Source organism: Empidonax traillii, unplaced genomic scaffold, assembly GCF_003031625.1.
Source record: "Empidonax traillii isolate 1590-97213 ecotype Southwest subspecies unplaced genomic scaffold, ASM303162v1 scaffold110:size1153230, whole genome shotgun sequence".
Taxonomy (NCBI): Eukaryota; Metazoa; Chordata; class Aves; order Passeriformes; family Tyrannidae; genus Empidonax; species Empidonax traillii.
In genome coordinates, this window is record NW_020955303.1 from 711,042 (window position 1) to 725,143 (window position 14,102).

Here is a 14,102-nt window from a genome sequence, read left to right on the forward strand (position 1 = left end):
GTTAAGTGAAATTACTATTAACCTAAGAAACCTGAAGTCAAAGTTAGTTATGAAAATTTGGTCCTGACTACAGAGAATAAACTAGTTAACTATATTTAAAAGTTTTCACAGCTACTTCTTTTGTATCTGTTCATATTACCTACCTATTCATACAGTTATAATTACCTCCTTCATATTTTTCGAATATGTTCAGGCTGACCTACCTGAACTCAATTCCAGTGCGCCAGTGAAAATGATACTGGCAAAAATGTGTTCTCTTTGACTACATCTCATATTTTAGTCTTCTGTTGAGGGAAAATAGTTGATACCACATTTATCTAGTTCAAATGCAAGATGCTTTGACCCCAGTGAAAATTTTTCTCAGAAGTGTTCATGAAAGGTAAAATTAGTTACAATACTTCCATAGTTTAATCAGAGATCTTTGTGAGGATACGCAGCTCTTTGGGGGAGGAATGATGAAGGGGAAGCAATACAGTTGATAACAAAAGAATTTCAGAGTAAATGCAATAAAACCAAAACAGTCACAGTTGAAAAATATTTTTGAGAATCACAAAATGCTTACTAAATTTTAACGTAAGAATTACAGATAGTATTTTGTGTTTGGTTTTTTTTTGCACATGTGTTAACTTATTCATTTTTTTCTATAATATTCCTTCACTACTTTGTGATATCTCTCAATATGTCACTGAGTAAATTTTATTTATATATATATAAATAAACAAAAAGAAATAATAGATAGCAGCTCCTGCTCAGTAATGGTTTTTAATATCCTAGGTTTCCTACATCATACAGTTTTTACTGTTTGATATAATGAAACAGTTTCATTATAACAAACAAGAAATAATATCTTTGTTTTATCTAATTACCATATTTTTCATAGAACAAGCTGAAATTTGTTTGAGATAGGAAAGATATTTAAGTTTCTATTCACTAATAGTTCTTCTTTCATTATTTTATAAGACTTATGTTTGAGCAAATATGTATTCCCATACAGTTTGGAGTATTATAAATTATTTCTATGAATAAGTGTGCTGGCTTCAGTTGGCATAGAGTTAATTTTCTTCACTGTGGCTAATATGGGGCTATGTTTTGGATTTGTGCTAAACATATGCTTGATAATACAGAGATGTTTTTGTTATTACTCAGCAGTGCCTATGCAGAGCCAAGGTCTTTTCTGCTTTTCATGCTGCCACACTGGTAGGGAAGTTGGGGTTGCATGGGAGGCTGAGAGGACACAGCCAGGACAGGTGATCCAACTGACCAAAGGGATATTCCATACCGTATTATATCGTGCTCAGTATATAAAGTAGGGGTGAGGAGGAGGAAGGGGGGGATGTTTTAAGTGAGAATCAGGTATGAAATAGTGTAAAAGTAAGAATGCCACACAAATGTAAGAACACAACATTCAACTTCAATTAAAACACAAAATAATATTTTAAAAATGAAGAAACCACATAATTAAGTTATTTGAAATTGTCGTGCCATAGGAAACTTGGCAGGTATCAGTTATGACCCTTGAAAAGAAGACAAATAAATTTTGAAATATCAATATTGTCCATGAAATGAAGACCATGTGTAAAGATTCTCCAGTTGTATACTTCTACTTGGAAACTTGGAAACACTCTAGCATTTTTCATCAGTAAAAAGAGGTGAATTAAAAATATGTAATGGAAGACATGACTGTGGTGATTAATCCCCAAAAGTCTTTCACTCTTATCTGTTTTTTTCCACACATTTTGAACAAATAGAAAATATTCAATTATCTGCTGATAGTCTTGTCATAAGATATCAGAAGGTTAATTTGCATCTAAATGTTTAACAGGATATTCATTGAAAACTGAGTTTCCATATCCACTGGGTCAGCCTTACCAGAAAGTGGGAAGTATGATTTCAGTTTCAGCCAGAAAAATGATAGAAAACAGTTTTACTCTGATCTATGCCGTGTAATTTATAACTTCAGCTTAACTGAAGGGCTAACTTTATAGCACAATAGCTTGAAATTTCTGTATTTCTGATAAAGAAATGGGTGCTGCATGTAACCTACTAGCTGAAACACTCCTTGGAGAGGCTGGCTTTCTCCAAAAGCTCTCTGGGAACTTAAGGATTCATCTAGCACCTAGGATTTAATCTCCGTAGCTAAGTGTTTTACAGTTATATGTGAGGGAAACAGAATGCCATTTCCTCTTTCTACACTGCTTTTTTTGTTTTTAATAATCCACAATTAAACATCACATATTAAAAAAAACCTTTTACTTTTACTTTTTTTAATTAAGAAGTACGAATCATCATGAGCTTATGTGATGGAATGGAAATGAGAAAGAGATATTATAGGAAATATTAGAACAGCTGGAAGCATCAATATAGCATCCGTTCTTGCTATGTTGCTTAAATTAGTTACTACCCACTGTTGAATCAAATCTGAACCAAGTAGTAAGAATGACTAGGGAATTATCACTGAACTAAGATATACTGAACTTACTCCTAATCAAAAGGCCAAGGAAGACACTTCTTTAAGTGAAAGAAAACCAGATGTATTTATAAACTCACATATGAATTCTTCATTTTTTTATTTTTTATTTTTTCTTTTTCCCAGTGGACTTAACAAGCAAATAGAATCAAGAAGTCTACACACATTCCCAAATGATTTTCAAAAAGAAGGCATTTTACCAGAAGGACATTTGGATGCTTACCAAACTAACCAGCAGCTTTTTGTTTTGGCATCCTTCACAAAATGTGGTAAACAATGTCTTTCAAGGATTTTATAACAAGTGTCTGCACCAAATGCGTTAGCAACAGGAATAAAATCAAAACACTCAGACACAAAGCACAAAGCATAAGCCAGGCATTTCTAGGTTTTTTTCAAATACTCCTAAATAAAAGTGGTTTTACATTAGTATCTACTTAGCTTAAAAAAAAAATCAGAATAATGTAAAATTTCAATCTGGCCATTAATTAGGCCCAAATCTAACCATGAAAGATATTACTATGGTCATCATGCCTTATTTGCATGTTCTAATGGCCACGCAAAGTAAAACATTAATTTAACTGCAATAGCAGCTATGTCTGTAAATGATATCATAAATTACAGTTGTCTGCATTTAGAAAGCCTAACTTGATGCATCTTTTTGCACTTGTCGGGAACATGGAGACAGTTTAATTGTTAAGGTTACCATGAAGAAAAGCTGTATTCTCAAGCAGTCATCATATTTTTCTGCATAATTTCTGAAGACTTGTGAATTTTATTAGTCATCTCAACTTTGTGCAAGTCGAGACTTCTTAATTTTCTGCAAGGTGCTAGTCCAGCAACATACCTTGCTTGTCAAGTAAAGATTGTCATGGTCTTCATAGCAGTTTTTGTAAAAAACTAATATCTTCTTATCATATTGTGTACCTCCCTGATGGTAATATTGTTACCATTAAAATACAGCCAGTGAAGATATTGTCCAAAGGAAGAAACAGAATTGTCCTAAAGGAAATTCTATGCCAAACCATGCATAAATCAAATATCATCACATAATTCTGAAAAAATGTATATACCTGTAATACACACCTATATCCCAGAAAACAGACTTAAAAGATGACAATACAACTAAAAAAAAAAAAATCTCTAAAGACTGAAGATAGTTTTTAACAGGAGGGAATTTCTCTTTTGCAACTACATTTCACCAGATCCACATAAAAGGCATGACCACATGGTAAACAACAATGAAATCCATTTTATAGGCTACTATTCCAGTGCATTGCTTTACAATTTAGTTAATAAGATCATCAAAATACACTTTATACACTTCAAAATACGTCAATGAGTGATTCAAACAGGCTATTTACAGGAGCATTCATTCAAGTAAGTTTGTAGTGCCCCAAAAGTAGGTAATAAGAACACTGATTTTCATATAAGATATATGAAATATGAATGTATCCCTATCAGGGAGGAGAAACACTTTTATTTTACTAATTAAAAAGGCGTATTTTGAAAGTTGAAAAGAAGTTAAACTTTTTTTAAAACTCTCCATATGTCAGAGTGCTCCTCAGTTGCAGCATGGAAGTATTTCCTACAGAATATTCTCAAAGGGTTTTTTAAGCAGAGGGAGAAATTAGTAACTTTGTTTTAGGTCTGTAATGGGGAGTGGTACACTTGGAGAGTGGTTTTGAAGCAACCAATATTGTCATTGCCTATGGCCCTGAAGTGAAAACACTGGCCAAATGCATTGATAGAAGAAGAGAGGTAAAGACAAATAGGTCAGGGGAAACGGAGTAGGCAGAACTGTGGTTTTCAAAAGAACTTTATTGGCTTCCCATGGAGTTATCCTTCAGGTGCTTTCTTTTACCTCTGTGTATACTAACCGTGTATCACCAAGGAGTTGCCTTGAAAAGCTGCAGCTACTGGGTAATTTGAGACCCTTCTCTGGCTTATTTGAACCACGGGATTGGTGAGCAGAGCCAGAACTAAGCAGTTGGCTCCAGTTTCTGATTTTCAGCTCAGCTTTCTTGCAGTTCATCAAATCCTCATCTCAGACTTGAACTCAAATTGCAAATATTATAAAAGTCTAAAAGGACAAATGAATTGTAGTTGACTTGTGGTTTTTTTCCTATTTTTTCTTCTTTCTTTGAAGAACAGCAGGGATGTTCACTGTTGTAAAAAAGTTGTATGAAGCCATTAAAAATGCCATTGCTGAAAATTAAATTATTTTTCCATATATTGCTGTATTTAGAGTATATAAATGCTAAACACATTCTTAATTCTGGTTTCTCTGGGCAAGCAGAACCTCAATTATTCTCCATTTTTGAGGTATAGTAAAAGAACTAGATGGAAATCAGCATTTAGCTTTTTTTCAGATGTAGAAGAGATATTGTGACTTGCTGTTCAAGAACTTAGCTGCTTTACCATTTATCGTGCTAATTATCTGAGCCACCTAATACAGGTTTAGCTGTGGAAGTCAGAAATCTAGCAGGTTTGTGCATAGACAAGGAAGCAAAAACAGGAGGTAGACATGTATTTGTTCAGGATGGGGGACCACAGTTCCTTTTTGAGCTCCACTCACTCAGAAACCAAAATACCGTGACACTGATAAAGTAGCAGATGATTAAAGTGTGTTTTCTCTTCTCCTCCCTACCCCTTAATCCCATTGTGAATGAATTATGCCTCATAGGGAGGAGATTCAGATTTAAATCAAGATTTTATTTGCTTGCATATATTTTAATCTTCAGTGAGATGGTCTGACATGTTTTTATTCTAAAAAGCTTATATAAGTTGTACAACACTAATTTATTTTTTCATAAATGTTTTCCCAGGGTGGTTCAGGAACCCATCCAGGTAGATAGGGAGTGTTGCACTAAGCATTACGTAAAAATGACAAGACCTTGATGCCTGAGTCTCTCTGGGCTGAAAACATCTATTACTGTGGCAAAGGCTTTCTAGATCAAGATATGTCAGGTGAAGCAGAAACCATTCAAAATGATTTACTGTCATCTGAAAAGCCAGTTTTCGGATCTAAGCTACTCTTCTATAAGTTCCTTTGAGGGATGAAGGGAAAATGTGTTTCTAAACCTATTTTACCCACTCAAAGAAAGCAAAATCTGTAGCATCATAGTCAGCACAGCTCTGTGCGATGGTGAGGCCTGCAGTTTATCAGCTCTGCTCACATGAATAAGTATCACTTCAGTCAATGGGAATTTTTATAAAGGCAATCTGCAGGTTTGGAGATAAATCAAGCAGCTAAAAGAGGCATTAAAAATCTGCAAGGATGGCACAAGGATACAAGCAGTTTAGAACATATTTAACTAGTTTATAAAAGAACAGAGCTTGAAGTTGGCATGGTTTTAATGTGATGAATGCTACAAGCCTCTCTCTTATACTATCACCTCAGAGAGATGGACAGGGAGATTTAAAAAATGGAGTTGAAAATGAAAAGCTTTAGATTTTTTTATTTGGTTTTTAAGTCTGCTCTTGTCATTTATGAGATGGCAGGCAAAGCATAGGGGGTTATTAAAATATAAGCAAGTCTCTTGTTCTTTTGAAATGGAGTCAGATTTTGACAGCAGTGTCACTGTTGGAAACGAATAAGAACTGTGATATTTTTACAGGTATAAACAGCAAAAATAAAGCACCCAAAATAAAACCAATGAGTCACTGTTTATTCCAGTGAAAATATTTAAAATTATATTTAATTGTAATGTGCCACATGAGTACCAAATCTGCACCAGTTTTTATGTGCACAGTTTATTTAATATTATGATTTCTGGTTTGTTTAGCAAAAAAAGGAGCTGATCAAAGGAGTTATTCTCAGCATGTTCTTACATTTTAACTAGAAAGAAAATATAAATCTTGAAGGTGAGTGGAACTTTATTTTCCACATTAAACTTCATCTGGTTGGGAACTGTGACCAGAGCCAAAGTGTAGCAATTGAGTAGACCACAGGGAGTTTTAGGGGTGAGTCTCTTTCCAAAGCTTGATGGTGTAAATGTTCCAACTGCCTAAAGGCATTAGAGAATGCTGGCATGAAGAGCAGTTAACCACAATTATTGTTTAGTATTGCACACCTGACAGCTTTGTTAAATGTAGTAGAGCAATAAAATAGGCTAGTGAGCCAAGTAAATTCCCAGTGCAGCTCTGCAGCCTTTTGACAATTGAACCATGATTATATTCTCCCAGTTGCCATATTAAAAAAAATTAAAATATATATATATATTTAAAAGGAAGCTTCTAAAAAGTTAGCTATGAACTATGCTGGTAAGCCATGTCTAAAAAATCTCAGAACTGATTTCCAAACAGTTCCAAACAGCAAAAAAACCCCACAGCAGTTTAGACAGATGAGCAATTCACAGTGTGAGCAGTGAATGTTGTTTAATTTGCCATTAGTGAGCCTTTCCACACTGTCTTCCTCATGGACAAACTGATGTGAAGATTAGGTAAGCAAAAAGTGCAGTTGACTGAAAGGTGGTTGAACAACTGGACTTAAAGGGCTGTGACTGGTGGCACAAAGTTAGAGGTCAGTCACTAGTTGCATAACCAGGGATCCATACTGAGATCACTGTTGAATAACACCTTCATTAATTACCTAGGTGCTGCTACAGGGTGCACCTTCAGCAATTTTGCAAATGAAACAAAACTGAAAGGAGTGGTTAATACATGAGAGGGTTCAGAAGGACCTCAGCAGGCTGGAGAACTGATATGACAGGAGCTTTATGAAGTTCAACATGTGGAAAAACCTAGTCCTGAACCCAGGGAGGATTAATCCAGTGCACTAGTATAGGCTGGGAGTGGAAAGGAGCTCTGCAATTAAGGACCTGAAGATCCTGGTAGACAAGGGGTTGAACATGAGCCAGAACTACAAGGAGAAGTTGAGAGAACTGGGATTGTTCAGCCTGGAAAAGAGAAGGCTTCAGGATGACCTGATTGTGTCCTTCCAGTACCTACGGGAGCCTATAGACACATGGAAAGGGACTATTTACAAGAGCATGTAGTCACAGGACAAGGAGGAATGGCTTCAAACTGACAGTAGGTTTAGATTAAATTCAGGAAGAATTTCTTTACTGTGAGAGTGGTGAGGCACTGGAACAAGTTGCCCACAGAAGTTGTGGATGTCCCATACCTGGAAGTGTTCAAGGCCAAGTTGTATGGGAGTCTAAGCAACCTGGTCTAATGAAAAGTGTTCCTACCCATGGCAGGAGTGTTGGAACTAGATGATCTCTGAGATCCCTTTCGATCCAAACCATTCTATGATACTATGATGCTATGAATTACGTTGTCAAGGCAAAGGCCAGCAATATTTTCCAGTGCACCGGAAAGAGTGTTGGCAGCAGGTCAGAGGAGGTGATCCTTCCCATCTGCTTGAGAGTTTGCTCAGAGAATCTTGGGAGTCTGCATCTTTGGAAATATTAAAACTACGGATATGGTCTTGAAAAACCTGCTCTACGTGACCCTGCTTTTAACAAAGGGTCAAAGCAGAGAATCTCCAGAGGTCCTTGCTAACCTCAACATTTCTGTGATCATGTGTCCAGTGACAGACAAACCCTTTATTCTAGCACATTTTTCCCCTGTAACCAGCATGCCTTTAAATATGTTTACAGTATGTTCAGGTCAGAGGGTTTTTTTTCAGTATTCATAGGGTTTTTTCAACCACAATGGCTCAGTCTTCACCAAGACTTTTGAAGAATAATAAGCACTGTAAAATTAGTCTTTTAAAAGGTATGGATGAGTATTTCCTTTTGGTATTAGTATTAAGTGTTGTCTAGGAATTGGAAACATCACTATTCTACTCCTTTATAGTACAGCTCTAGTTAACAGATGCATGTCCAGACTTAAAAGCCCAGGGGTTATTCTTGCACAGAATATTGTGCAATCACATTGAATAGGACAATAAAGAGGTAAGATTCCTCACAAATGCTGTCAGATTTCAGAGACAGTATTTTCTGTCTTTGATATCCTGCAAGGAATCAATTCAGATCAGGTTTGCTGAGGACAAATTCCAGATAGGTGATAGAAATTAGTGAAGAACCAATAAAAGGATGAAGAGGTGTTGAGTGTTATTTCAGAAGTATTACTCTAAGGCAAATGGATTTACTTGAGAAGATGTGAAGTTTTCTGTTCCTACAATCATCAGATAAAATAAAACCTGAAGAATCTATATACTCTTTGATTCTTGTGCTTGAGAAAGCAAAATAAAATCCCTCATAAATGTTAATTTATTTAAAAAAAAAACCCACTTTTACTGGTTTAGATAATTTAGTTTCTCCATGCGTGGTCCAAAGTTGAATATGTAAGTATTTTTTCTACAATAAAGCCAGTCACAAAGGAAAGAAAGATGTAAAATATTTTATGTCATTATAGTATGGATATTTTTGTATGTGTCTGTGGGCAAATATGGTGTTTCTGAGTCATATATGTATTATTTCAGATTTTCTATGCCTACCTGATAGAAAGATAAACATCTGGTTATATAGACTCCTTACTTTAGCACAAAATAAATTATTGTGATGCTTTAAAAATACTGTAAAATTAATTTTTGGAAATTTAGGTATTCATTAAAACACTGGAAAACAAGAAACATTTCCCTTGATATTAGATAATATTTATCCTACGAAAATTTAAAAAAATAAAATTGGATTCTATAATACTCTATTGTTAAGTCTGGGACCTTATTTTACATAAAGTGAGAACATATAAGGATTCAAATCTTTTTCCAGAATAAATTGAAGTAAAACTTCAGTCAAAAATATGTATAACCTGACTGGCTGCTTCAAGAATTTTATGAAAATTGGGATGATCATTAGTGCCCCTAGGTTATAAGTTATGTGTAACAAAACAAATTAATTGTCTTGAGGGACTGACAGAGAAAAGAAAGCTAAATTTACAGGAGCTATTCCCTGCACATCATAGAAATTGGATTCTGTGGGATTACTAGACAAATAATTGATAAAAGATGAAAGCAGTTGTCAGACACACATGACAACAAGGCATTTAAATAAGAGCCTAGGCTTCTATTTGGACCATGTTTTCTTCTCTCCTCTAAAATGAATTATGACATATACCGGGAATATTCCGTTAGTTAAGTGGGCTGCTTGTCTTATGTCATAGTATGAAGGAAAACAAAAGATTTATTTCATTTCTACCCCTTTCATTTCAAGTTTGGTCAGTGACTGCCAAAATAACAGATTTGTGCTCTCAAGAAAATCGGACATGTTCGGAAGTGCAGCTATTCTTTATTATCTTTCATCTTCTATATTACCTCTTCCCATTCCCAAATTTCCTACTTTTCTTCCTTGTGTTCACAGCTTGACCCAAGTAACTTGTCCTGGGTTACACAAAAATTCTGGTATTCACTGTTCTTTTTCTTTTTTTTTTTTTTTCTCCAAATATAGCTTTTTGACTTTTTGGTGTTTTGCCTTCTTGTCTTCATCCTGTGAGTGGGGATTGGGAAGTTTCTCCTCATCAGTTACTTTAACCCAGTTTTATCAGTATTGTTACCAGCATTCTTCTTGGTAAAGAGTTATTTTTTCACCTACACCTGGACATATTTTGTCTCTTTCTCTGTATTGAAGAAACACGGGGTATTAAATTCAAGGGGAGAGACTTCTGTCTGAGGTCTCTGCCCCTCCAGATTGTCTCAAACCAAGACAAAACTGCAGCCTTTGCCTACTCCTTCCACCACATTAAATTTCAGTAACAGCATGCATGAGGTACACGACATTATATTTCTAAAAGTGGTGAGAATAAATACTGCCTAGGTATATATACTCTCTTATTTTTCAGGTTCTCCTCCCCATCCCCACACTATCTGTATTTCTTTCCTTCCCTCAGAGAAGAGGTATTAGTGATAATAGTTATTATTTTAATCTTTCACAGTAACAAGAGGGAGGATCATATCCACAACTGTTACAATACTAGGAAGCTCTTGGTCAGGAAAGCTCCAGAGGTCTGAGCAGCAGGTCCCAGGAACCTTTCCTGTTCCTCAGCTGTGTTTTCCTCTCAGGGAAACAGAGAACTCCCTAGGAGACTACATTTCATATTGGAGGTAGTGTCAGAAGTTAATGCCAAGGTTTTCTCTTCCTCCGCCATCATTTTTGGATGCTGCAGTCTTTAAGCTGCATGAAATCCCTGTTCAGTTTTATATCTCTCACAACACAGCTCAGTGTGGACATTATTGCATAAAGGAATGGTAGGAACAGACAGATGTGCCCTAAATTTTCACATAGTCACCAACACTCAGAAATGCCTATACTGCTCTGAGTCAGATGAAATCTGAGGAATGTCCTCCCCTTTCTTCCTCCCCACAGCTGCTTCTGGCCTTCAGGGAATGGCATGTAAGCCTCATTCAGGCTCCTTTCCAGCAGCCACTCAGCTGCTGCTTCCCCTGCTCCCTAATGAATGTTTTTCTCAGTTTCTACAGCAGCCAATTCCAATCTCATCCCTGAACAGCTGAGTGAAAGTCACAACAGGGAAAAGCTGGCCAGCAGCTGCTGGCACCAAGGCCATCCAGGCAATAGGACATGGAGAAAGACGGAAAATACTCTCTCGGTTCAGGGCAGCTGCTCCTTGCTGGCATGAAGCATAGTAGGACCAGGGCATGTTGTACACTCTGTGATGGTTCTGGGAAGCTGGTTCTTTCCAAGCCAAACTAATCCTTTTATAGATGTTAACAGTGTTGAAGTTTGGGTTTTTTTCAGTCTGTGAATAAAGTTGAAGGATGTTGACTTTATTCCAGCATTCAAGACTGTGTTTCAGTCATCTAGAAGCAAAACCTCCAACCTCTTTACAATGGAAAAATCATTCTTTAATGAACTCCCAACCCTATAACTCCCTATCCCCATATTCTAACTTATTTGTTGCATGTATTCCAAATATTGTGATAAACATCTTAAAACCTCCCCCTTGAGCAGGGTCGGCCTATATTCTCAGTTTTTATGTTAGAGCCAGATGTTCTAATCAAAAAATCTTCTGTCAGGGCTGTTAGACTCGGGCAGTTTCTGAGTTATTCCTTATCTTGTTTGCATACACTTTTGCACATCTATATGGGGATAAAAATCATTTCAATGTAACCATTTGGTCAAAATGGAAAACATTTTGAAAAGGAAAGTAAAATCCTTTATATATATACAGCTATTCAATATTCATGTAACAATGTAAAACAAGGTAAAAGAAATACTAGAAAATCACAGAATGGTTGGGGCTGAAAGGGACCTCTGGAGATCATCTAGTCCAATCCCTGCTTCTAAAACAGATCTGCCTGGAACAGATTGAACAAGTTCATATCCAGGCAGGTTTTGAGTATCTCCAGAGAAGGAGATTCCGCCACCTCTCTGGGCAGCCTAGGTTCTGTCACCATCAAAATAAAGTTTTTCCTCCTATTCAGATAGATCCTTCTGTGTTTCAGTTTGTACCCAATGTCCCTTGTTCTGCCATTGGTCACCACTGAAAAGAGCCTGGCTCCATCATCTTGACACTTGCCCTGAAAATATTTGTATGCATTGAACTTGCTGTCCACCATCACTTGTCTATAAGGACTCTGTAGTCCTGCTCCACAGAGCTGCTTTTCCAGCAGATCAACCCCTAACCTGTGCTGGTGTTAAGGGTTATTCTTCTCAGGTGCAGGACCCTGCATTTGCCTTTGTTGAACTTCTTTGCACCTCTCTGCCCAACTGTCCAGCCTGTCCAGGTCTGTCTGAATGGCAGCACAGTCTTTTGGTCTATCAGCCACTTCTCCCAGTATTGCATCATCAGCAAACTGGCTGAAGGTCTACTTCATCCCGGTCATCAATGAATAAGCTGGACAAGACTGGACCCAATACTGACCCTGGGGAACACCACTGGCAACAGACCTCCAACTAGACTCTGCACCAGTGATCACAACTCTCTGAGCTCTGCCATTCAGCCAGTTCTCCATCCACCTCACTGTCCACTCATCCAACCCACACTCCCTGAGCTTGCCTGTGAAGATGTTATGGGAGAGTGCCAACTGCAGTGCATGTGGTGGGAGAAGCTCTGAGGATCAGTCCAAAGCCTTGTTTGACATCTCCATCAGTGACTGCTGAGAGGGAGAATCAAATCAAATAATAATAAATTAATGGACAACACTGAATAGGGAGTTTTGAATACCAATGAAGGGAGAAAGGCACACAAAAAAAAGAGTGTTGTTGGTACTGTGCTGTGAATTCTGCTGGCTCTGAGGCAAAATGTGCCTTGCTCAGCCTTGGTTTTTCCTGCAAAATGTTGCACAGAGAAGGTGTGAAAGAGGACAAAAAAGCTATAAGAAATAATATAGAAAGGGACAACTACATACAAAAAAAGGCAGTATATATTGAAGGGAAACAGTTCATAGACAAAATCTTAAAAAGTAAAAAATCCTCTGAACAGCTCAGGTGCAAGATCTCTTGATTGGATGTGGAGGAATGGGTGAAAGTTGTGTATTAATATATTTTGCCCTCTCTCTCTCTCACTCCACTATCCATCAGGTGAAATGGAGGTCACTGATCATGAAAGTGTCTTCAGAGAAATACAAATAAATAATAATTAGTTTTTCTGTATTGTTGATTATGGATAATACAGGAGGTAGGAGAGTGATAAAGGGATGGGCACATAATGGTTGTGTAAGAAATCTTAGATGGCTACATCATACGAGAGTGTGTCTTGGTTTAAAGACAAATATTAGGGCAGGAACTCCAATAAAATGAACTTCCTTCCCTTTTATTCTCCCCCTAATATAGAGAGACTAAGAAAATGCCAGGAAGTTAACAGTGAAACACTAACAATTTACTGCCATGGAAAAATAGTAGTGAAAACAACAATACTAACAGAACAGTTCAAATAACAACAGAGAGAGAGAAACGCTTCTTGTCTCCTCATCCCTCCAATCCCTGGGGCAAAACAAGAAACAAAATAGTGGAGGCTCCTACTCTGGACCACACATTTGGGGAGAACAAAGGAGATGACAAACAAATTTCCATGGTCATATGCCCTCCCCCCAGAGGCTCCAAGCTGCAGTGAGGCCATGGCAGTGGCTGGAGTTTGGGTGATCCCCCGGGCTGCTTCACTGCCAGCACGGTGTGGTGAGGCAGAGGATCCCAGCTTTGCTGCTGTTCCGGAGAGACAGGAATGGTTACTCGTGGCACCTGAGACCCCGGAGCAACTCCAAGCTGTGGCAAACCCCTCCATACAACCCCCTGCAACAGGTGGGTGGAGCGGCCCCTTCAGATGTCATAATGGTGTGAATATTCATCCCTATAGCTCCTTCCCTTTGCTTGTAGCCATAATAGACTGGGACCTGCACTGGCAGGAACCTAAATAAACTGTGAATTACAAAAGCATATTGATTACAAATCAGCAGTGTATTCACTGCAATTTAGGACAGCATTGGCTTTGTTTCTCCCTACTGCAGCCAAACTCAACAGGACTAGTACCATCTGATTTGTTAGGGCTTAATCAATGCCTGCGTAGTCAATTGGAGTCAGCAACTTTCAGCAACTTTGGAGGAAGTCATTTAATGAAGTCACAAGCAGAGAAAACTGAGCCTCCAGACAAAAATTCCTTATCCATTGAATGCTATACAACTCCCCCTTGTACATAGATAATTTCCCTCATATTTGTGCTAAGAATGTGGCAGTTT